This window comes from Cryptomeria japonica, chromosome 6 (genome assembly GCF_030272615.1).
Source record: "Cryptomeria japonica chromosome 6, Sugi_1.0, whole genome shotgun sequence".
Taxonomy (NCBI): Eukaryota; Viridiplantae; Streptophyta; class Pinopsida; order Cupressales; family Cupressaceae; genus Cryptomeria; species Cryptomeria japonica.
This window is the reverse complement of record NC_081410.1, coordinates 136,880,214-136,904,615: the sequence shown is the minus strand read 5'-3', so window position 1 is coordinate 136,904,615 and position 24,402 is coordinate 136,880,214. Positions and strand designations below refer to the sequence as shown.

Genomic DNA, 24,402 nt, shown 5'->3' with positions numbered 1-24,402 from the left:
AAGTGCGTAGGGGGACAAAGGTTCACAAGCCTGAGGAGGAGGAATGATAGGAAAGAAGGGATACGGGGAAAGAAGTCCTTACAAACAATTTCACAAAAGGGAAGGATGTTAAGGAAAATCCCCAAATGTCCATGAGAGGGAATTAAGACAATTATCAAGATTCAAGAAACAAGAAACAAGATATTGAGAACCAAGGATGCAAAGAGAGAAAAATCTAAAAGCTTACAAGTGGCTTCATAAGGTCAAGCAAGGACCAAAGCTCAAGAATATTTGATACTAAAAGAAGCAAGGATAAGGATTCAAAGATAATCAATGGAAGTTAAGAGATACCCAATGCAAGAAGGATCAAGGATTAAGGATACAACATTCCCAATACTAGAGTACTGAGGCAAAGTAAAACCCAAAGTCTATTGGGATGCCACTATGGTGGGATTCTCCCTTAAGTATGTCGGTAGGGAAAAGCCCAAGAGTCCACAATATAGTGTAAGTTGGGACTTGGAGATACTCAATATTGAGAGGGTCAGAGATGGAGGCTCAAGGAGATCAACTTTTCCAATACCAGAAAGAAAGGAGATAAAGGAACATTTGAAAGCCTATGGGAGAGAAGGGAGTGGGATGCAAGGGTGTAGATGTAGAAGTTGATGATCCAACCTCACAAGCCTAGAATTATCTACAAGCATGCCACCTGTCACAAAGAAAGATCAAGCACTTTTTCTAATTTGACTTTTTTGAAAATTTCTAAAAAAATTTGTTGCCAACTTACAAATTTATTTTTTTTACTAGTGTGATGGATTTCTGCAAGCACCAATGTAGCAAAGGTCGTACAGACCATACACCTGTATGGATTTCATACGACTACACGGATGTAGCTAAAACAATTTGCCCCAGAATCAACTTTTTCAATTTCAACAATTTGATAGTTGATCTTAGAGTTCTTGGCCGCTCTGAGCTTGATGGCGAGGTAAGATTTGCTCCACGATGCCCAAATTTTTTGTTGGATGCCAAAACTTGCCTTCATTTTCGTGCCCTTAGCAAAATTGACCCAAAACTTCAACTGCTCAGATTTTGATGAAACGGTAGCAAATGTATAGGTTTTGCCATTTTGGGGCACTACGAACACGATGGAGGTTGATGTATAGGTTTTGCCATTTTGGGGCACTACGAACACGATGGCAACCTCCATTTGAGCACAATATGCACAAAAAAATCTCTCAACGTTGGATCCCTCAAGTATATGGACAGGAACTTGGCAAATCTACTCTAATGCCATGTAAGAGAAAATATTAAGCTCTGATACCATGAAGAAGTTAATGATACAACCTCACAAGCCAAGAATCATCTATAAGCACACCACCTATCACAAAGAAGGATTAAGCACGTTTAATTTGCTCAACACAACCTAAGAATTTTGTATTGATTGCAAAAAAGAATATATGATTACAATGAATGAATGAAACCCTAGACGCAAAACCCTAAAGAAAGATCAAATAATTTAGTGCCTAGTGTCACAATCACAACGAATGAGACAACTTAAGTTATTATTAGCCTAATTAAATAAAAAGAAAAAGCACCTAAGTTTAGCTCAAGTGAATAAAGTAATTAAAGGACCTAATTAATTAAATAATTAGATAATCGTCCTAATCACTCAAATAGTAGGGGATGAAGGCAACGCATGCCAATAGAGGAAAGTTCAAAGGTCCAAAACACTATGAACTAGGGAATCGAGGACTTGAGGGAAATGAAGGAAAAAGGACAACATGGTGTTGAAATATAGCTAGGTTGCATCCCTTGATTGGGCCGACCTAGCCTTTGAATTTCTAATTGACCGTTGGCCTTAGAAATTCGGCATATAATATGGACCTATTTGTAATCATATGAGACTAGCCCTATTTGGGCATATAAGCTATGTGTGACATGTTATAGAGCAAGACCCAAAGCAAGTGTAACTTGTAACTTGCAAAACATTTTTTGTATTTTGGCGCCAAATTCATTGTAGCCAACCAAGGCAAATAGGTCACATGTGTCTCCTATATAAGCAAGGCAATCTAAGCAATCCAATACACCATTCACGCATTCATTCAATCCAATGATCTGATCTGCAACCGAATACACTCAAGACTCAGCGAATTTCTCCTAAGACTCAGCGAATATGTAATGTCCCTATTAAATGATTGCCAAAAAGTTAAACAATATTAATTATTTTATATTACCTTTCCATTTATTAATATAAATAATTAATATTACATGAAAGTATGTTAATAAAGTTTTTCTTTAAATAAAGCACCGTAATTAGTCCCTAACTATTACGGGAAATAACCAACTTTGGGCAAATAAAGGATGGCATTAAGAGAATTTAGAAACACAACCAGGAAGGAAAGAATTGAAATCTGCGTGTGTTAAAACACATCGAAGACAAATTGCCTTTCGTCAGTTTCGACCAAACGGCATAACCAAGAATTCATAATGACCATAATGACAGCGAACTTACCTTGGAGATCAGCGAATTTATTCTAAGCCATAGTGCATCTCTCTAGCTAAGCGAATCCAATCAAGGGTGGCGATTATCATCAGATTGTTGTGCTTCGGATCTGCACCAGGTCTGCCCCATTTGTGATTGAAGGGACAAGTCAAATTCTGATCAGAATTCGAGATTCGGATAAGTTAGTTTGTTCATGCCCTAAGTGGGCGAATTTGTACTTGGCTATCTTTTGACATTAATATAATATGATCTGAATCTTGTTGCTGGGTTTTTCCTCCAAGAGGGAGGTTTTCCCAAGGTATATGTGTGTTATGTGTCTATTTTGCTTTGCATACTGATTTTCTGCTCTTTACTATTGATCTGGTTGCTAAAATTAACATGGTATCAAAGTTTGGTTCGCTCTAAGTAATCAGATTAACAGTAAACTCTCACTTTCAGTCTGCTGTTCTTATTTCAATCAAGATGGTGACAGGGGTGAAGGTAGAAGACAGACTTGATGGGGCATTGAATTTCACTTCTTGGAAGGTTTGTGTCCTTCTTGCACTTGAGGAAAATGATCTACTTCAGTTTGTAGTAGGACAAGATCAAATTGAGCCTACAAATCAAGAGGAGTTACGTCAGTTCAAGAAGAATGCCATCAAAGCCAAGAACATTCTAATTGATTCTGTGAAAGATCATCTTGTTCTTATCATCTCCAAGATGTCTTCAGCCAGGGAGATGTTCAAGCAGCTGGAAGGAATGTATGAAATCAACAACATAAGTAGGGCACTTGCATTAAGGCAACAGCTGCATCAAGTCAAGATGGCAAAGGGAGAATCAGTCATGGCTTTCTTCATGAAGATTTCAGAATTAAAAGATCAACTCAATGTCATTGGAAGCAAAGTTGTGGACAAAGACATTGTTATGCTTGCATTAAATGGTCTTCCTCACTCTTGGGAACCATTCATTCAAAGCATAAGCGGGAAAGCTGAATTCCCCACATTTGATCGTCTTCGAGTTGACTGCATTCAAGAGGAATCATGCCTGGCTGCAAGAGGAATGATTAAGAGCTCCCATGGAGAAGACAATCATGTCCTTGCTGCCCAATCAGTCAAGAAGAAAGGTGGCTATTGGAAGAAGAACAATTTCAAGAGAAATAAAGATTTCAGACCCTCTGCTACTCCTGATTCAAGAAAGAAGCCGAAGGATCTATCTCGCATTCGATGTTTCAGATGTGACAAGTTTGGTCACTATGCGAAGGAGTGTCAATCTCAGCCCAAGCAGCAAGAGGCAAACCTGAATGAAGTTTCAGATCAGAAAAATAATGAAGACTTCCTCTTCATTTCTGCCTTGACAACCAACATTTCTACAAATAGTGACACTTGGCTGATCGACAATGGAGCATCTAGGCACATCACGGGCTACCGGGAGCAACTTTCAGATTTGGTAGAGAAGGAGTCCAACCTTCATGTTGTTATTGGTGATGATGCTCGATATTTTGTAAGAGGTTTTGGTGCTACTTCACTTAACTTAGATTTTGGAATTTCTCTTCAGCTGAGTGATGTTTTGTTTGTACCAGAAATTAAAAGGAATCTAATCTCAATATCTGCCCTAGAAGATAAAGGTTATCAAATTGCATTTTCTGAAGGAAGAGTTCTTGCATGGCCTAAGAAATCTAGCATCAAATCAGCTCGTGTCATTGGAAATAGATTTGAGAGTCTCTACAAGCTTTCAACCTGTCCTATTCAGGCTCTCATCCATGAAGCACCTGAGTCAAGCGAACTATGGCATAGAAGACTCGGACATCTTCACTTCCGTGCTCTTCCCATACTTGAGAAGATGGTTAAAGGTATGCCTAAACTCAGTCATATCCATGATGATACATGTAAAGGTTGTGCTATGGGTAAAAACACTAAGAGTCCATTTCATAAAAGTGAATCTAGGTCTAAATAGAAACTAGCTCTTGTTCGTTCTGATTTATGTGGACCTATGTCTGTTGCATCTACAAGTAGATTCTTGTATTATGTAACCTTCACAAATGACTACTCTAGGAAAACATGGATTTACTTTCTAAGAACAAAAGAATCTGATGAAGTCTTAAGTAGATTTAAAGAATTTAAAGCTTTAGCTGAAAACTTATCTGGGAAAAGAATTAAAGTACTAAGATTTGACAATGGAGGTGAGTACACCTCAGGTGGATTTCATGATTTCTGTGTAGAGGCAGGGATTAAGGAATTTTGTGTTCCCTACAACCCTCAGCAAAATGGGGTTGCAGAAAGAAAGAACAGATCCATAATTGAGGCAGCAAAGGCAATGATTCATGACCAAGACTTGAAGATGTTTCTATGGGCAGAAGCAGCTAGGACTGTTGTCTATATTCAGAATAGATGTCCTGACCATGTCTTGAAGGATATGACTCCGGAAGAAGCTTTCTCAAGAACTAAACCAGATATCAGCCACTTGAGGATCTTCTGAAGTCCAGTTTATGTTCATGTTCCTAAAGAGAAGAGAACCAAACTGGAACCTTCAAGCAAGAAAGGTATTCTTATGGGCTACTGTGAGACCTCCAAAGCCTTCAAAATTTACATTCCAAGTCAGAAATACATTGAGGTTAGTAGAGATGGTACTTTTGAAGAAAATGTTGCATTCAAGAAGTCTAAAAGTTCGTTAATAGAAACTGATAATGAAGCTAATGAAAATCAAGATATGGATATTGATCATGATGTTGAGATTCAGAGGGAGTCTTCAGAACCTACAGATCATAATGATTCAATTGAGCCCATGGATCCCACTGATGGGCCGAGAGATATTACAGTGAGCAGGAAAAGACGTCTTTGGGTAAGGAACACCATTCAAGAAGCTGAAAAGTTTGCAGCCCCCAAAGGCACCTCCAGAGAAAGTAGGAGACCTCAGAAGTTCTACAACTATGTTGCATTGATGTGCAACATCATTGAGACTGAACCTTCTAGCGTTGAAGAGGCTATGAACCAACAAGCATGGAAAAACGCTATATATGAAGAATAGGAGTCTATCATCAAGAATGATGTGTGGGATATTGTGCCTAGACCCAAAGGTAAGTCTGTTGTATCCTCTAAATGGTTGTTCAAAATTAAACATACTGCTGATGGAAGTATTGAGAAGTATAAGGCTAGATTTGTGGCTTGTGGATTCTCTCAAAAGGAGGGCATAGATTATGAGGAAACATTTGCTCCTGTTGCTAGATATACTTCCATTAGAACTATAATAGCTATTGTTGCAACTAAAGGATGGAAGTTACATCAGATGGATGTAAAGATTGCATTCCTAAATGGTGTCATTGAGGAAGAAGTCTATATTGAACAACCGGAAGGTTATGAGATTCATGAAAAAGAATCTCACGTTTGCAGATTGAAGAAAGCACTATATGGCCTTAAGCAGGCCCCTCGTGCTTGCTATGAAAGAATTGACAAATATTTGGTAAGCTTAGGATTTGGTAAGAATGATGTTGATCCTAACCTTTACTTCAGAGTGTTTGATGATGAAATGTTAATTCTGGTTTTATATGTGGATGATTTATTTCTAACTGGCGAAAATAGTCTCATCATTAGATGCAAGAAAGAATTAGCTTCAGAATTTGAAATGAAAGATTTAGGCCTAATGCATTACTTCCCATGTTTACTCCTATGGAAACTAACTTGAAAAAGTTAAGTATATTTGCTGCTAATTCTGATTTTGTAGATCCAACCAAGTACAGGCAGTTGATTGGATCCTTGATGTATCTAGTTAACACTAGACCAAACATCTGTTATGCAGTTAGTGCTCTCATCCAGTTCATGAACAAACCTAAGCATGTTCATCTTGTTGCAGCCAAGCATATCTTGAGATATTTGTGTGGCACAGTTGGCTATGGCTTGAAGTACTCCCTTAATACTGTCATCACCTTGGAAGGTTATTCTGACTCTGATTGGGCAGGGAATGTCACTGACAGAAAGAGCACTTCAGGATTATGTTTTAGTTTGGGATCTGCCATGAGTTCTTGGGGTAGCAGGAAACAATCCTCAATTGCATTGAGTACTGCTAAAGCAGAATACATTGCGTCAAGTGTGGCTTCAAGGGAAGCAGTGTGACTTCACAAGCTTCTTGTTGGGTTGTTTGGACAACCTTGGGAACCCACAATCATTCATTGTGATAACCAAAGTTGTATAAAGATGTATGTCAATCCTGTGTTTCATGATAGATCAAAACATGTGGAGACTCATTATCACTATGTTTAAGACATGGTACAGAGAAGTTCCATGCAACTGAAATACATCAACACTGATGAGCAGATAGCAAATGTTCTCACCAACCCTCTTACTCGAGTGAAGTTTGAATACTTCAGAGATAAGCTCGGAGTTGTGGAGAACATAGCTCTGGTTGAGAGGGAGTCTCAGCTTCCATGATGCATTAAGTTGTATCTTCCACCCTCTGCGGGCAATGCAAGGTAGAACCACCCTCTGTGGGCAATGCAAGGTGGTGTTGTATTCTTCTCTGGGAGAAGATTTGAGGTGAAAGACCTCTTCCACCCTCTGCAGGCAATGCAAGGTGGATCCATCCTCTGTGGGTATGCATGATGGATATCATGGAAAGAGTCCAAAAGTATTTAGATCACCCTCTAGGAGTGCCATGGTGATGGTCACAATGTGACTTGATTATTCAAGAAATTTTCCCTAGCTAAGAGGGAGTGTTGAAATATAGCTAGGTCGCATCCCTTGATTGGGCCAACCTAGCCTTTGAATTTCTAATTGGCCATCGGCCTTAAAAATTCGGTATATAAGCTGGACCTATTTGTAATCATATGAGACTGGCCCTATTTGGTCGTATGAGCTATGTGTAATGTGTTATAGGGCAAGACCCAAAGCAAATGTAACTTGTAACTTGTAAAACAATTTTTGTATTGTGGTGCCAAATTCATTGTAGCCAACCAAGGCAAATAGGTCACATGTATCTCCTATATAAGCAAGGCGATCTAAGAAATCCAATACACCATTCACGCATTCATTCAATCCAATGATCTGATCTGCAAGCGAATACATTCAAGACTTGGCGAATTTCTCCTAAGAATCAGCGAATATACATTGAAGGCCTGCAATCATGCTCTGAGGTCAGCGAACTTACCTTGGAGATCAGCAAATTTAATCTGAGCCATAGCACATCTCTCTAGCTCAACGAATCTAGTCAAGGGTGGCGATTATCATTAGATTGTTGTGCTTCTGATCTGCACCAGGTCTACCCTATTTGTGATTGAAGGGACAAGTCAAATTCTGATCAGAATTCGAGATTCAGATAAGTCAGATTGTTCATGCCCTAGGTGGGCGAATTTGTACTTGGCTATCTTTTGACATTGATATAATCTGATCTGAATCTTGTTGCTGGGTTTTTCCTCCAAGAGGGAGATTTTCCCAGGGTATATGTGTGTTATGTGTCTATTTTGCTTTGCATACTAATTTTCTGCTCTTTACTATTAATCTGGTTGCTAAAATTAACACATGGGATTGTCAGAAATTCCAACAAGTAAAACAAAGATGGGGTTAGTGGAATGGGGAATTGAGAGAAAGGGTACCAAGGTAAGAGAAATTTCCAAATTGTAGAAGGCAATGTATCAAGAAAACAAGGAAGCGAGGGATGAAGAAAAGGCATGACAACATGAGAAAGCCCAAAACCCCACCAAAGGTTGAAAACCAAACACCCTCATACTTTGAAACCAGGACATTATGTATTGTCTTGTCCTAAAAAATGTGGTAGACTACAATCAAAGCATTTTTCTTGGACATGGAAACCATTAGAAACCATAATAAAATACACTCTAGTGGCCAATGAGAGATGGGAAACCTCTCCCCTTGTAAAATATTGGCAAAAAGGAAAGTTAACCTTTATAGAAATTGCCTTTAGGGCCTTCCGAAATTTTCACATAAAGGCCACATGATGATTTGGCTCAATTATAGTTTTGTAAATTAATGAGGCCTTACAAAGGTGTCCCAAACGATATTCTCATTGGAATATAATATTAGCACATGATATAGCTATTAAGGTCCTCAAACAATAAGATGAATGGTCAAATAAATTGTACCAAGAAACAACAAGAGAAGTGAAGCTCTTAATCATGTAGATGATTGACCACAACAATGGCACTAAAAATCCCTAAGCAAAAATAGACTTGAAACATATTATAGAAAAGAGTTAAGATGGGCTTTTTCTGAGTGGCCCATGAACAACTGTTTTTTTATTTCTCTTTAAACTGCCAAAAACGTTGGCCTTTGTTGCTTTACATGTGTTTGCATTGCTTAAGAATATTCAAGAAAAGAGAAAGCACCTGAGCCAAAAAACAATGCCCATCTGTTATTTTTGTTTTTTCTTCAAAAACCAAGAAGTATTGTGGAGAATAATATCAGCCAAAAGTAAAGGCCTCAAAAACATAAACCACATCAAAACTAAGCGAGAAAATTGTCATGCCAAGAACGTGTAGCTGAGAAAAATGAAGAAAGGGTAAGGGTTTCATCCTTAAGCCACTAGGCTGCAATCCTAAAACTATTGTAGGCTTGTTCATAAATGCTGCTGAAATAATTCTAATCAAGCTTAACAATTGACATGAGAGAATTTTTAATCAAAAAGTTGGTGCTTTGGTATAATATGTTGTTAGAACCACAAATCTAAATCTAGCTAACCATTGACCAATATCATTGAAGAAATAAGCACCAGCTACTCTACTCTATCATTGCATTACCTCATCACAGTAAATTAATGTTACAAAAAGAGACAGCCAAGGGCACAAAAGAATAAAAGAATATTTTGGTAGTGGTGTAATATTGGTGTACAAAATAGAAAGTACAACCCTCTTGTTCATAGGCCTCTCGTTAGGGTAGTGTTGATAGTGTTTTTATGCACTATGCAACATAGAATAAAATACTAAGTATTCTATCCTCTCATGAACAAAATCTCCTCTTATGCTAGGCTTCGTGATCATAGGAAGTGACTCCAAGGTTTCGAATGTCAGGTCTTGGTGTGCCCTTGGATATACTCAGTGCCTTTGATGTGATATTGCTGGAATCAAAAGGTGGACTTACGTTGAATCTTGAATGCTTGAATATCGCTAGAATGCGAAATTTCACTCAACTTAAAAAAGGGATAACGGGATAAAGGGTGTAGAAAGCTATTCTAATTCTAAGAATGTAAGAGCGATGGACAATCTTTGGTGAAACTCAACTAGACTTTGCTTTGCCATGCAAAGCAACAACTTCACAAAGTTTAGTGCAATCTCCTAACATAAGCATATGATGTTCAAATCACTACCACGAGCATAGACACCATCAAGATGATGCATATCAATGATGAAGTAGTAATTAAAGTTAAGCTTGGTTAAGATGGATCAAATGACTACACAAGACACTTTACAATCAACAAGGTGTTAGTAGTATGGATGTACGAATTCCACCATTGATCATGCACGAAGTTTTTCCATTCATCTAAACAACATGAAAATTAAACGAGAAGTAGAGACCATGTAAATTGTTGAATCAACATATGAAGTTTACATGCTTCTTGCAACAAAGTCTTGGCAACAATCTTTGCCTTCTCTTCCTACTCTATTCTAGCTGCTATCTAACTATTATCTGCTAGTAATCTATTCTTGCACTATTTGCTATTAACCTTTATAAATGAAGAAGTGGAGCCTTATATAGTTCTCTCCATACAATGAAGAGCCAGAATCAAATCCTCATCAATGGCCAAGATTGAAAGATAGAAACCATAATTAGGGTTTGTTACACCCATTACAAAGCATTTAATACTTGACCAATGATGAATTTACAAAATAATGGACACATGTCCTTTGAATTATTGACCGATGGATGGTGAAATAGGTGCATCGAACTTTGTCCCCATGTGGTAGTTATCCTCTTTGATGGATGAGCCAGGTACATGGAATCTGGACATGTCGACTTGGAATGATATGATTGGATAAGTGATGACTGGGCACCACCTTAGCTTGCTTGATCTTTGTAACTCATCACAAGTTATAAATGAGTGAGGCATATCTCTTGATACAACATTATCCAAGCGCCTACAATGAATAATGAAATGATGGTGGGAGATATTCCCAAATTGCATCATCTTCCTGTCTTGATCACCTCTACCCTGGAGATTCCATCTTGCTATATTGGCAATGATTCTTGGATTTTCAGAGGAAATTCAAGACTATGCAAAATTTCTTCCTTGAGTGCTTGATCCTCCTTGTACAATGTTGTCTTCTTCATGCAGTGGAAATCCTTCATTCCAAGCTTGGAGTTTTCTTGTGGATTCCTTGATCTTTTCTCCTTGCCTTGTAGTGCTTTGTGTTTGATGACCCTATCCTTGTGTTGCCTTTGCTACTTTCTCATCATCTATGCCTTTCGCCCTATTGCATGTAAGTGATGTTCCTTCCACGTCTTGAAGCCTTGACTTTCTTCACATTCCTTTTGCAAGTTCATCCCACTTGCATCAAACCTGGAACAAACATAATTTGAATCAAGACATTGCAAAAAGTACTTAATCAAGCTTCCCACTACCTTTTCTACATCTAGAAATGAATTTTTTGATCATGGAAACATCTAATTTGAAGTCTGATTTCCCCTCTTTTGACTTAATTCTTCATCAATTTGAGTCTGATTTTGTGTCTCGGGCCTGATTTATATCTGATTTCTCACTTTTATAAGTCTGATTTGATAGGTTTCAGGTCTGAGACATGCCTGATTTGTGTTGATTTCAGGTGGCGAAGGAAGTTCGTGGATCTCATAGGGCAAAAGAATGACTTCTTCCTTTCATTCTCAGCAACCTCACCAGTCCTAAGACAACAAGTGCTTCCAAAATCTTAAGCACTTCCTCCAACCAGCATTCAACTTACCAAAACAAGAACATGTCCTGCCTGATTGGACCTTTAGGGAGGCATTGACTGTGACCTCAAGCTTGATCGCAGATCTGACCAGGCAAAGGAAGAGTTTGAGGGAAGGTCACTGCTTAGGGAGGACAAAGGAAATGGTAAGTGGTGGATCGCGCTTTAGCATAGGTATTGGAAGTTCGCACATTTGGGTGAGCATTGGAAGTTTGCACTTTGAAGACTCCAAAGGAAATGCCAAGGTAAAGTTCGCACTTTTGGAGCATCACAGGAAGTGCTAAGGTAAAGTTCGCACTTTTGGAGCATCACAAGAAGTACTACAGTAAAGTTCATGCTTTTGGAGCATCACAGGAAGTTCGCTGATTTTGGAGGCAACAAGAAGTTCGCTGATTTGAGACCCCACAGGAAGTTCACTGATTTTGGAGGCAACAAGAAGTTCGCTGATTTTGGAGGCAACAGGAAATGACCTCAAGATGACAATTTTGCTAACTCAATCACTTCGCCTTAAGCCCTTTCATGATAACTCGGACTCTAGCCTATCCTTCCTTCCAAGCATTCACTCTCTCTAAAACAATTTGCCTTAGCCAAATTTCAGCATTTCATCTCTGATTTTGCAAGTCAATGATGATGATCAAATGAAATGATCATCATGAAATCATTCATTTCCTAAGCCTTGAGAAGTGACTAACTCAGCCACACTCTAGAGAGAGAGAGTACCTGACTTGATTACCTCCTGGCCACCTAAGATACTGCCTCTTCCAAGTGAAAGGCTAATAGCTAAAGACTCTACAACTATCCTAGAAAGCAGAAAAAAAGTGGGGGTCCCCATTTGAAATGGGGCGACGTGTGAAAATATCGCAAGAAGTAGGACTTAAGTGAAAACCCCCTTGAGGGGGGCCATTTAGTACATTATGATATGTGCCTTTTAGAATTAATATGCTCATGCACCCACATTTTAGTACACATAAGTTTTCCATGAGTCACTTCATACCCAAAGTATGACATGGGAAAATAAGCGATGGATTAACTCCAAAAATACATATTTACCAAATAATGTGTACTAACATCTCACTCTAATCCTAACGTGGAGAAAGTAACAAAATATTAAAGAAAAGTGTTCTCCATCCGAAGCTAATCAATTGCATCTAGCCACCACAAGCCTCCACAGATCACTTGTCACCTGCCATTTTGAAAACTGAATTCCCATCTTTCTGATCACTTCCCACTTGCACTTAAAAATTGGACTCCTTTATCTCTAATCACTTCTCACTTGCATTTGAGAAAAAAATTGTTGTCATTGAATCCTGAAATTCTCAAAACTGGAAATAAGAGCTCACAATCTGATTGAATTCTAGAAATATCTTGGAGGTGTTTCTCTATATAAAATTTAGATATCTTGAATAATACTTACATCTTAGTGGATTGCCTATCTCATCCCCTCTATATCGAAATTTTCCAACTGGAAGAAATCCAAGAAGACATGCACAATTTTGTAGGCACAACAAGCTGTAGACGTGGAGGTAGGAGCAATCCATCCCCAAAACATAATGTCCCCTTCTCAAACCTAGTCAGCTAATGTTTCCCATTAGCCTATTCCTAGGTTCCCGTAGGCTAATTAGTGGTGGTTAGGGGACTCTTGCTTTCTCAAATAGCTCCATTTTAGTTTTTTTGGCTTCCAATAGCTTTGTCGGTGTTCAATTGGTATTCTAGTTGGTGGCGACACTCTTTGTAGCATTTTGACCTTTTGGGTTGTTCTCCACAATTCTTGGGGAACACTTCTATTTTTAGTAAGTGCTCATTTTGGCACTCGACTGCACTTTTCAGCTTCAATTATGTGTCGACATGATCAATTTCAGTTTTTGGTGCTTTGGTGGGGCTTTCACAAATTGTTTGGGATATTTTTTATCATTGCACTAAATTTATAACGTAACATTATAATATTCACTTTCGTGTTTTAATTTTATAAAGTGAGGTTATGTTACCCATGTTGGATGTCTAGGGAAAGGGGAACTTTGACTTAAGTTGCTTTTAAAATGTTAAAGGGGCCTTTTCAAGGGAAATGAATTAATTTGAATTTTTAAACCCCCCATTTTCCCTCCAACTCTATATAAAGGGGTTTTGGCCTTCATTTTCCTTCATTCAGAATTGCACATATACTAACATGCTGTTGTAGTGAACAATGAGTTCTTCCAAGAGTTGATTGAGGATGAAAACCCTCATCAATATTCACTAGTTTCAATGCTGAAAGATTCATCCTAGCTGGTTTGGCGTTTTCATGCAGGGAACACATTGATTTTTATGGAGTTTGTGGTTTCAAGGTTTCAAAAAAAATTAAAAAGAAAGTCTTTGAGGTATTTTGATTTATGTTTTTCCAGAATTCATTCCTTGGTCATTGTGTAGGGTTTTGAATGCATGGACAAAGATTTTCACAGTGATTTTGAGCTGGCTGTACCTCCATAATAGTTGGTCATACACCTTCTATGAGCTGATATATTTAATGTTGGTGTTTATCTGATTTTGGGTATTAAACCCATGGGCTCTTAAGCATTTGGTGACTCATTCAGCATTGTCCCTTAAGTGATATCTTGCTGCGTTTATTTTCCAAGGATTTTGTATTGTTTCCTCAGGCCGTACATGCCCTTGCATCATGGGTGAGCTGCTAGGAGGTTGGGGTTGGGTATGCATGTCTGATTCCTTCTCCAAGGGAATCACCTATGCCTTGTGATCATTGGTTGAAGTGTAATGTCCCCTTTTGTAAATGTCCTAGAATTTGCCCTAGAATTATAATCCCACGTAAAGTAAGAAATGAAATAGAGATATCATTTGCCAATTAGATCCTGATTGAGACCCCTCAATCATGTTAGATATAAAATTGATCATTCCTACTAGGGTTAGGAACATTATCCCAATCATATTGTAAATTACATAATGTGCATGTGGGATTCAATAACATTTCCCCTACAGCCTATCCTCATTATGGAGTCCCCTAAAACATCATATAAGGTGCCTCGAGCTTATTCTTTTCCATCAAGCCCAAGAGCATGGAATGACACCCACCATTCGGCCTATTGGCCCCACTCGAGGTTCCTCTACTTGAATGGAACCTTGTGCTACTTGCATCCCTTATATGTATTCTATTCCACCTTCCACAATGAGATGGTTTGTCAGATGAAGTGTTAAGGAATCTACTATCTAATTTATTATGCCCAATATCATAATAGCATTGAGAGAAATGTATAGATATATAGTAACAATAATATGTTAATTACATCCATTCCTACATGGAAGATTAAATAACAAATCAGCAATATCAGGGTCTATGCATTATGCATCATATGGAATACTTGTCAATATATAAATCTGCAACTATTCTTATTAAATCTGAAGCTGCTTGTCTCTTCTTGATCAATTGCTCTTCTTGTGCTTTTCAATGCCCTTCCTTGGATGTTGCATTTGGTCCTTCATACCCTTCCTTCAATGGTGGAAGGTCATGATCCTTCCTACAGTGGTGACTGTTGTAGGGGAGGTGCCTCCTTGTTGCTAACCGCTGTCCCTTTATAACTATTCCTCTGTTTAAAACGTCTTGTTTTTCATCATTAAACTGCTCCTTTCTAATCACACTTTTTAATTCTAATTAATCGCTTATCATAGCTTGGATGAGATCGCTGTCCTTAAGGGAGGGGAAAGCAAAGCAATTACTGATCGATGCATATGATAATTCTTATTCTATATGGTCTGCTGCAGAGATGCAGACTGTTGCTAGATTAACGTTGAGAGGAAATTGTGAAGTCTTACTTATTGTAAGACAATTTCCCGATTGCAAATAAGATCATGTTCAATGTTGGGTCTACTGAAATTGTGGGGGCATGACATGAAGATTTCATGTTGAACGGAGGTCAAAATTTGTGATTGTGAATTTTTGCAGGGAAATCGCCCCTGTTTTCCAGTGACCTGCAGTTGTGTGTTTGACTGAAAATTATTTATTGAACTGTGTTTGGCTTTTTGAATTGGTTTGAAGCGATTAGTGGGAATTCAGGCTTTAGGAGAGTTCTCTCACTACTGGTATAACCTACTCTGGCAATGTTGAACAAGATTCCTTGAAGATTCAATGCCTTTTTGCCTTGATTTAAGGTTGTAGTTGTTTGTGACTGTAGACTCCAGCTGTAGCAGACCTTAGAATTCATTTATCATGCTTTTCTCCACGGTACTTGTGATGTTAATCATTTGACTATCTCCATTAAATAATGAATGTTAACTTTGTATGTCTATGACCAATTTTATGAGCAACAATTGGTTGAAAATTGAAAATCTTCAATGACTATAACCATGACTGTGAGAAAACTTTGTAAGTTCATTGTTGAATTTATGTTGTGATATCATTTAATACAATTTACTTGCAAAATAATATATAAGGGGCATTATTACAATGGTATCAAAGTTTGTATTTCCTACCAAGTTGCACTTCCAATCATTTGCATACAGCTGATCATCACATATGAGTGACAGAGAGATAAGATACTACACTAGAGAACAAAGGAATACAGAACACAAAACCCAACCAGAAGAGGGAATAGATCCATTCGCAGTTACACAAACAGTCTAAGTGGGTTTAGTTGATAGAAGTGACTACTACAGGTTCATCTAATCATAGACCATCTAGACACATGGCATATAGAAACAACGGGAGGGCTGGTTCAGTCAGTCCTAACACCCAAGCTGAAAGAAAATTTGATGCAATGTTAGATATGATGTCCCAAATGCTTGCCAAATTCAATCAAAATATGCCACAAGGGGTTCAAAACAATTCACAAGGTAATATGATGCATACTGGGGAAAACAATTCTATGAGCCCCCAAAGCAATAACAGACACACAGTTGCAGTAGTCCTCAGGGCCCATTCCTAGACCTCTATTGCCTTCTTTCACAAACAGGGATGAGGTACAAGTTGTTTAAGAGGTTCAACTCCCATCGGTTGATGAGGTGAGGCATGCTTATGCCAAGTATGACACTCTTCCTAAGGAGATTAAGAACCAATTGTCTCTGAATGATTTTGAATCAAAGGAAGGAAAAGCAGAGGCAGTAGAGTTGAGCAAAAAGGACCAGTATTGCAAAGGGATTTTCAACAGGCCTTGGTAAGGTTACTCTAGCGCACTTTGACAAAGTAACAAATGCACAACTAGAACATGGGTTCAAAAGTTAGATATCTACTTGGCTCTTAGGCCTATGTCAAAGGATGAGGCAACTAAATTTGTCACTTTGCACTTGGATGGCATAGCTCATGAGTGGTGGTACCATGGCCTAGTCACTTTGGGTCACAATCTAATCACCACATAAAATAAGTTCACCAACAAACTCATCGAGAGGTTCAATAAAAAGGATCCTGAATTGCTTATTAGAGAGTTGGAACAGCTTAAGCAATGTGGTTCTCCAGACACATAAATAGCAGAATTTTAGAGACTTTTGGTGATGGTTCCTAGTATCATAGAGAGGAGATCGGTAATCCTTTTCAGTGAAGTACTCATAGAGCCCATTAGAGGATGGGTTAACACTTTCAATCCACCATCATTACAAGAAGCCATGAAGAAATCAAAAAGTATGGAGTTGGCTGCTCCTAGAAGTACATTCCAATCAAAAACCTTTCAAAGTAAGAAGGATAAGAAACATTTCACAAGGACACAAATCAGACTAAGAAGATATCTTCTAGATTGGATGATGATGCCCTGAATGACTTGAGGAAAAAATTGTGCTTCACTTGCAAGAAGCCTTGGACCCCGGGTCACAAATGTGCCACTAACAGTAAGGCACACCATATAGAGTACCATTCAGTTGATGAATTAACAGCAGAAAATTCAGACCAGCAAGCTGATTCAGAAAGAGGAGGAAAAGATTTCAGAAGAGTCAGAGAAGGAGGAGAGTGGGGGCACTCTTGCCCAACTCTATAGTTTCCAAAAGAATGAGTCATTTAAAGTTTGTGCAGTCCCTGTAGGGCACACATAATTTGCCCAACTCTATGTTTTAAGTTCCCTGTGTGCTACTCATAATTTCATGATGAGGGAGTTGTGGCACACAAGGGACTTAAAACAGAGGATGTGGATGGTTTCAGGGTGATGGTAGCAGATGGATTCACCATTACGTGCACTGGGATGATCTCACAAATGAGCTCATAGTTCGGCAATTACTAAGTCAAGGGTGACTTATACATGGTTAGTATTAGGGATATAGATGCAGTGTTAGGTTTACAATGGTTACGATCTTTGGGTGAGGTCACACTTAACTTTCAGACCATGGAGCTGAAATTTGAATAAGGGAAGAATATGGTCTTAAGGGGAATATCCAATGGAGGACCTCAGATTGTCTCTTTTAAATGCATGGAGAGACTATTCAAGCATGATCAGGTTAAGTGGGTAGCAGAGTGTGTAATTATGCCTACAATTATAGAGGACGAGGAGTGGACCTCTTACCGCGAGAATCAGGTTATGCTATCAAAGAGAAGCAAGGTATTCGACAATATACCTCTGAGTAGGCCTCCTGATAGAGGCATCGAGCATGTGATTGAGTTTGAGGAGAGTGCTTAACCCATTTACCACTCCTTACAAGCATTCAAGAGCCATAAGGATGAAATAGAGAAGGCAATAAAGTAGCTTTTAGACATGGGACATATTCAAACTAGCAATAGCCTATTTGCTTCTTCAATTGTTTTGGTCAAGAATAAAGATGGGCCTATGTGTATGTGCCTTGACTATAGAGCCTTGAATAGAAAGGCTATCAAAAATAAGTTTCCCATCCCATGGATTGATGAGCTACATGGAGCAGTTTATTTACCCAAGATAGATTTGAGATCAAGTTATCACCAAATACAGGTAAGAGATGAAGACATTGAGAAGACAGCCTTAAGATGTCACTTTGGCCACTTCAAATTTTGGTCATGCCCTTTGGGTTGACCAATGCCCCTGCTACTTTTCAGACTTGCACGAATCAAGTGTTTCAGAGGCAGCTACATAAGTTTGTCTTGATATTCTTTAATGATATCTTGATTTTCAACTAACATGGGAGGAGCACTTGAGCTATCTTTCTGAAGTTTTGGGCATTTTTGAGGTAGAGTCTTTGTTTGCTAAGGAATCTAAATGTGAATTTGGAATGGAAGGGCTGCTATACCTTGGTCACATAATGAAATGACCTTAAGATCTGAATGATTCCAATCCTTATTCCTATTTGAACTGTTAAATTCAAAGATAAACTGAGAGCAAAACGTAGACTCGAAAATAGAAAACATACACATGCTAGTAACTCCAGATTACTTATAGATTATCAAAACAGATAATAATAATTGCACAATTCCAAAATACCAACAGCATGAAGCATTTTTGAAGTTACAAATCCAGGAGTTGATTCACACCCAAAACCTGATATTACTCATAAAATATCTGAACAGCAATAATCTGACCTTACATATCTTAGTGGCAAAAACACTTGATGGACCAGAACTATCTCAAGCTTTGCTGGTGTTGATTTAGATACGCAGCCAAAAAAAGTAGATCACTGCTGAATTCATTCCTTCCTGTTGACGTAATGTCTCAAAACTACAAATATAGACCGATTACCAAATGGTACAACAGCGCAACTGCGAAATGAAGAGAAGATGAGGGTATTGTCCCACCTTCCTAGCCTCTAAGGTTTTCATCTCAGATGGCTGAGCATTCGTTTGATGCGAATTGAATTACAAATATCCTATCCCTTCCTCCACAAACTAACCCATATTAATACAAATATCTTCCAAGGTCGGTCAACAAGAAAAGTCAGCCAATAACACACTAGGCAAGGTCAGCTAGGTAAGGTCAGCCCAAGAACTGGAATAAAATTTATTTAAAACTAAATATTTAATATTAATTTTATTTATTATTTATTTAATATTTAATTATTTATTTAATTTAGAACAACTGGCAGATGCTAGCTGACCCAACCTATATTGGGCTCATTATAGTCCTCCCGTCCCAAATTGCTTGTCCTCAAGCAATTCGCACTTGTATACCCAATCAACTGCCTTCTATACCTATATCTCCCAAAACAAAATATCAGGATCGCATATCATCCTCAAATTCACTGTTCCGCCACTCTACTGCACTATTGTGATATAATATTATAAACAACTCCTTCATCTTGAATCTCTGGCTGTAGAATTGCACTCTCATACTCAACATCAGAATTGTAGTGATTGGAAACCATCTTATATCAATAAATATAAAGCACAAATTTCCATCAGAAGCATGAATTGAGCTCTCTTTCAACAATGCTAGAGCTGAAGATCCATAACAAAGCTTATGAATATCCCTCATCAAAAGATAAACAAACTCTTAGATCCCACATTGTAATGTCCCCATCTAATCCAAACATACATTCTAAGATTAGTTCTATAAGCATAATTGGTTGAGGAAATTCAAATTCGGAAAGTCTCCTATGGAGACGAATTTGAAAGTAAAATTCAAACTTTGTAATAGCAATACTAAGATGGTTGATCATAAAAACAATGACCAAGAAGAGAATATGAACAATACAAACCATCGGTATCTAACAAAGGTATCTTAAGATGCAGCAATTAGATACAATGATCAGCAATTAGAAAAAGAGAATGAACAATCATAGTTATTTGGCGTAAGGCCTTGTCTACAAAACAGTGACGTGGATGGCAAGCATGAACATGGAAGCACAAAGTGATAATGACATTCCTAAGTAGCAAAGGTCGTGATTGAATTAAGGAAGCAAGGAACCATCAAACAAATGCAATTCCCACCATTATCGCTGTCCCAAGGAAGAGACAGATCACGAGTCTTCAACCGCCACTTATCATTAAGAATAATAAATTATACACCTTCCACCACTCAAGATCATCTTATGCTTATTCGATTAAAAATAAGGAATAGTGTATAAAGTGTGCGATTACGGTATAAACAAAGTAGTTAAAGGAAGAGCCACGATTAGACAAATTAATAAAGAACCACAATTATACTCATACAAAGGGATGTGATTAGAATATGAAAGGTGTGATTTAATATTAAACCAATCTGTCATGAGGAGATATGATGTAAGGGAAAGGCATGACTATTCCAAACCAAGGGTTACAACTGATCAGCATTACAAGATATTTAAGGGGAATCAAACTTTCATTCTTGGCATCATCGGATTTTGTCTCTATTTCTATTTTATCCATGATTGGATCTGCTCTTGTAAGCAAGAGCCTACTTGGCTTAAACCAATTGCAAGTTCATAACTCCGTATCTGCGACAGCACCATTGATTGCAAGGAAAGATTGTATATGTCAGATACAGCATCAAATTATTGTTGCAAGGTTATACATCCATATTTGAAACAGCAACTATATCACTCTAGGTGATATAATATATCAGACATTGCATGATTTAAGGGATCATATCAGAAACAGCAATCAATATTGCTACAGGCAATATTGTCTTACATCTCATTTGCATATATTCAAAGGAATACATCAGACATAGCAATATAACAAGATCATCTTGCATATTTACATTATCATATTTGATATAGCAGAAATCCTATTGAACATCGCACTAAGTACAAATATATAATTAGATCAATTCACTTAGCATATATCTAGTTGTCCAACCAAAAATAGCAGTGATATTGATAAGAACAATTATCCTATAAGATTATAAATATCTATAATATATATTGTTCTTGAATTAACATATTATTATTTTATCAATTGCATAATTGGAGCATTCCAAGTGGTATCATATATCATTAATCACAATTCATAGTAATTATAGAGGCTTGAAGGAAAGAAGTCTCTTGCAATAGATTCTTGAAGTTAATTGTCCCTATATTCCTAAGTCTTAAGATAAGGGGACATTACACACGTCAAAATGCATAGGTAGTTTTAGACCAAAGAATTTTTGTATCCTTCCGCATGTCCCATGTAAAGATGCTTTTCATGACAATAAAACTGAAATATATCTATGTTATTACTCCCATACCTCAGGCACAGATGATATAAATTTACAGAGTACTTACCCTCCTTAGCTTTAGTGAGACTCACTCCGATACAATCATCCTTGTGACTTAAAATTTCAGAATTAAAATCAACTGAGACATCCTCCTCAATTGCATGATCCTCAACATGGTGACTCTGAAAATTTATTACTTGCTGCAATGGCTCTCCTTTTGGTAGGTTGATAGGTAGTTCATAGATTGGAATGCTTATTTCTATCTTGGCCTCTTCATGTTCAACAAGCAATGGTTTTTCAACCTTATCTTCATTGATGGTTTGCTCTTGTTTTGACCGCTCTTCTAGATTCTTGGACTTGTGCTCATTAATCTCCTTCTTAGCAACTTTTTTTTTTAATTATAACTTTTTCTCTTTCTTTACCAACTCCCTTATTCCTCTTCTTGGGATCCTCTTTGTCTTTAATTCATAGAACTCATCAAAAGATAAATCATTATGAACTGCTTGACTTAGAGCATTATATGCTTCATGATACTTTGCTACTTCATCTTTTGGATGAAGTGGTAATTGTTGTTCCTCAAGTGGATCGTACTTTGAGGAAGAGGACTATTAGAGAGTATTTGGTGAAGTGGAAGAACTTGCCAGTGGAGGATGCTACTCGGGAGAGTAAGCAAATTTTACAACATCAAGATTTGTAATTGCTTGGGGACAAGCAATTCTAGGGAGGGAGGATTGCAATGTCCCCTTATTAAACCTAGTCAACTAATGTCTCCCATTACCCTATTCCTAGGTTCCCATAGGGTAATTGATGGTGGCTAGGGGACTCCTACTTTCTTGGAGAGATTGGTTTCAATTTTCTTAGCTTCCAACAGTTGTGTGGGTGTTCAGTTGGTCTTCTAGTTAGTGGCAATGCTCTTTGTAAAGTTTTTGACCTTTTGGGTTGTTCTCCGCAGTTCTTGGAGAACACTGGTATCTTTAGTAAGTGGTTGTTTTCGCACCCAAATGCACTATTCAGCTTTAGTTATGTCTCAGCGTGACTAGTTTTAGTTTTTGGTACTTTGGCAAGGCTTTTTGCAAACTGTTTGAGATTGTTTTAATTATTGCACTAAAGTTACAATGTAAAGGTTGACGATGGGTATGCATCTTTAATTCCTTCTCCAAGGGAGACACCTATGCCTTGTGATCATTAACTGAAGATGTCACGATAAACAGAGGTCAGAATTTGTGATTGTGAATTTTCTAAGGGAAATCACCCCTGTTTTACAGCGACCTGCAGTTGTGGGTTGGACTGAAAGTTATTTTCAGAACTGTATTTGGTTATTTGAGATGGTTTGAAGCTGTTAGTAGGAATCCAGGCTTCAGGAGGGTGTTCTCACTATTGGTATAACCTGCTCCAGCAATTTTGGACAAGATTCCTTAAAGATTCAATGCCTTTTGTCTCGATTTAAGGTTGCAGCTGTTTGTGACTGTAGACTCCAGCTGTAGCAGTCCTGAGAGTTCATTTATCATGCTTTTTTCCAAGGTACTTGTGATGTTGATCATTTGACTTTGTATGCCTTTGATCAATTTTATGAGCAGCAGTTGGTCGAAAATTGAAATCTTTAATGACTGAAATTTATGCCAGTGAGAAAGCTTTGAAAGTTCATTGCTGAATTTATGTTGTGTTATCATTAATATCATTTACTTGCAAAAAGGAAAAAGGGGTGTTCTAACACAAAAGCAAAGCTTGTTGGCATCTAAATCGTATGCAAAACAAGTTAATTTCTTAAGCTATTGGCAAGCCCTCTCAGCATCTCAAAATTGTAACACTTGTCAACAACTCAAAATCTTCACCATTTTCCAACTGAATATACATTATCATCATTAGCAGGGGTGCAAGGGTGTTGGCAACTCAAATCTGCACTGCCTGTCAACAACTTAATTGTTATAATAGATGTGGTACAAACTTATGACCAACCGCATCAATTGCCATACAACCTTGTTGGCAACATCAACTATGAGCATAACCACAGAATGAGCTTTGCAGCATCACAAGGAGCAGACGATGGTGTCACAAACATCAAAAGTAAATCCAAATGTCATCTCAAGAAAGATCTAAAGGATAGCAAAAAATGGTGTGGTTGTACACATGGAGGTGACCACTAAATTGAAACAATCTATTGTAATGAGCAAGTATGGTGTCATTTGCCAAGTCATGAATAGCAATTAATGGCTATGACCAAATGATAATTAGAAGTATTTATATTTTCCACCAATCAAATGTAAGAACCAAGGCAGCCCGACGCAAGAATTGCAATCTATAAGATATGATGCTCAAAATAGAAAGTAAGCATGACCCCAATAGGCAAGTATACTATATTAGAATAATATTTGCATATTTAAGTATTTAATGGTCAATAATGTATTTTTGGTTTATTTAAGTTTAGATAGTTTCTAAATTTGCTTCAGTTTATGATCGTTTCTTATGGAAACATTGTCTTTGCAATTGGCTATATGTAACCTTCATATTTCATTAATCAAATCATCCAATTACCATAATATGGTATCAAAGCCAGAAGTTTAAAAAAAAATTAAACTTTTTTCTAAAAATGTTTTGAAATAATTTTTGAGTGAAAAATTTCAACGATTTTTTTTTAAATGTTTTTTTGAGGGGTTCAAAAGATCGTAGAAGTGATTTTCTGCAGGTTCATGGACTTGTTCTTTTTTACACCTCTGTAAGCTGAGGGTTTCTGACAAAAATCACGAGGACATTTTCTAATGGGATTCTTTTGCATCCTCCGCCGTTTGTGTCTTCTACCACCACGCAATCTCTAGTTCGTGGGTTTGCGTTTTCAGCCTACGTTATTTTCTTGTGCACCTTGTTTCCAGGGTTCAAAGTTCTTTTTCGCACGAATCCCTGCCATTTTTTTCGCGTTTACCCTTGACGCCTTTTTTTCCTGGTCCTGTACTCGCAATGGGGGTTCTTTGCTTTGAGCCGCGCGACGTATTTCCTCTGCATTGCATTGGGTTTCATTAAAGATTTCCTGCGCATCTCTTTGCGTGTGAACTCTCTACGTTCGTGTCTCTGGCTCACGTTTTTCT

The 24,402-nt window shown here is 37.8% G+C and overlaps 1 protein-coding gene across 2 annotated transcripts in view; it reads right to left on the bottom strand.

The window, feature by feature from the left end:
• Nucleotides 1–24,402, bottom strand: part of LOC131040517 (probable starch synthase 4, chloroplastic/amyloplastic) — a 224,678-nt gene that overhangs the window by 186,731 nt on the left and 13,545 nt on the right. The gene's annotated exons all lie outside the window — the stretch shown is intronic.